Consider the following 2,265-nt stretch of genomic DNA (forward strand, 5'->3'; position numbering starts at 1 on the left):
GTTAGAATAGTTCATTATGAAATTTCAGGGGTGAATGAGTTAACAGCGTATGGTGAAAAAATATGACAGGCCTGGAAACCGTGACCCAGTGGTGGAGGGCTAGTGTAAGCAGAATGTCAGATGCCTTAACCACTCTGCCACCGCGGCCCCATACAATGACTCTTCTGATTTTACTATCTATTGCCTAATGACATTACATGTTATCTCCTTATACAGCACATAGATTTTAAGATGCTATATGCATCGACAGTTATGCCAATGTCCTCAAACAACACTTCTTGTGAATAAACACTGCACAAGCCATCCAATGAAATACATAAAATTGTATCTTGCATACGTCACGATATCTTGTATGCTCTAAAAGCTAGCACATATATCCAAACACAATAAACGGGTTGAAAATTATTGATTTGAATACATATATTACAAAACTGTTACTTAGGCTAAAAGATACACTAGCTATCCACTTCTGTATTTTCCCACCAAACAGATAAAAAAATCAAAAATGATTGGCATATTAAAGTGGTCTCTAAATTAGTAAGAAGAAATTCCTATTTGTTGTTGGTTGTGTCTGATCCCCTGCTTAAATGAAATCATGGGTAAATTTTCCTTATTGGATTATTTTACAAAGATTTTCTATCACTTTTTTTAAGGGATTTATGTACCTTATTACATCCTTGTTGTTGTTTACAGCGACAAACTTATCACCCTCTTTAAGCAGACATTCATTTGTTATGATGTACATTGTACTTTAATGCTGAAAATGAGGCTATATTTCTCCAGCATCCATACTGGTTATTCATAAACCGTAACCGCACCAAAATTTCAAAAATAATGTACAATAAATACATATAGCGAGATTAAAGTCTTTGAGGCAAACATGGAAATAAAAGGAATTGAAATGAATTAGAAATATACCTTGACCACATGATTACTGAAGCTTACACGTCCATGTGAGTGAGGATTTTACTGGTGATTGGTTTTCTACACACAGCACACCTTGTTATGGCATGAGCACAATGTCCGCAGGCCACTAAATGACCACAGGGGATAAACGCTATGGAGACTTGGTCTTCCAAACAAATCTTACACACCGTTCTCTCCCTCATTTCTCGATTCTCTTTTTTGATACGCTGAAGTTCTTCACCTGTAAAAATGATGGGTACTATTTAACACTAAACAATGTAGAAAAGCATCCTCATTTAAATTAAAGGTACCAGTTTATCAAGTTCAAAGTTGTCTAGGCACAAAACAATTGCAGTTTTCCTGCAGACTTCAGTTCCGAGATAATTTTCATAAGAAAATATGCAGAAATTGTAAATACATGTGTATCTATTGCCATTAAGAAGAGATATCAACAAAATCTAATTCATCGTCTGTAATAATTGATTTCCCTCCCCTCCCACGGGGCTTATTGCAGGATAGATATAAGCATTTTGCCAAATTTTTAATATTTCCAGTAGAAGTTTTTGTTTTCATTATTTGTAACTATTTCTGGAGGCGAGGACCTTTACATGATCCTATGGCCAACAGACATAGCCATATCAATACTGTTGTCGTGTTGATATTTCACTCCTCAGTCTAGTCTTTTCACCCCTTTCATTATTCTGGATGTTAACAGATTCGACACACACTGACAACTCTGGATGAATTGTTTTAAAAGTCTAACATGAGGAGCAAACTTGAGCAGACATTTTCTTCTGTTACACCCATTACATTTCATTTGACCTCTGAGAATGGCATCATTTGACCTCTAGAAATGGCATCACTTTTTTACCAATGAGCCACATTTTAATAAATATGAATCCATGTTTATTGTATGGCTAAATATTTATTTTCAAATCTATTAAAATCGACAAGGTTATTATAGAAACAATCCCCCATCCCCTTAAAAAACCCACCCACCTAACCATTCCCTACTCCCTACCATACCTAACAGATGGTTGGACAGATTATGACTATTGTACTTACTTAGGGGCTCTGCTGCTGCCTCACCACCCAAAGCTGTTAATAAATAGGGAAAAATAAATACAAACATTCTTTGTTCTATATTAATATTAGAGATCAGTGCCACAAAGAATACATAACACATCTGTCTGACATGTGACAGTCGCATGTTAAGGAGGGCTGTATCACTGTCCGAAAATGTATTTTTACAGCATTCCAATAGATTTGATCAATCATTTTTGAAATTAAAACCATACCTTGTGTGATTTTTTACAGAAAAAATATTGTGAATATAAAATAAACAGAAGACCATCAACG

At 35.1% G+C, this 2,265-nt stretch overlaps 1 long non-coding RNA gene across 1 annotated transcript; it reads right to left on the minus strand.

Moving 5' to 3' along the window:
- Window positions 1-732: 732 nt before the first annotated feature.
- LOC110444228 lies at window positions 733-2,009 on the minus strand. The gene is made up of 2 exons (XR_002462219.1): window positions 1,972-2,009; window positions 733-1,147 (listed from the first exon to the last, which is right to left on the minus strand). It is a non-coding gene; the product is annotated as an uncharacterized LOC110444228 (long non-coding RNA).
- Window positions 2,010-2,265: the final 256 nt, after the last annotated feature.

This window comes from Mizuhopecten yessoensis, unplaced genomic scaffold, assembly GCF_002113885.1.
Source record: "Mizuhopecten yessoensis strain PY_sf001 unplaced genomic scaffold, ASM211388v2 hete_36068180, whole genome shotgun sequence".
Lineage (NCBI taxonomy): Eukaryota > Metazoa > Mollusca > Bivalvia > Pectinida > Pectinidae > Mizuhopecten > Mizuhopecten yessoensis.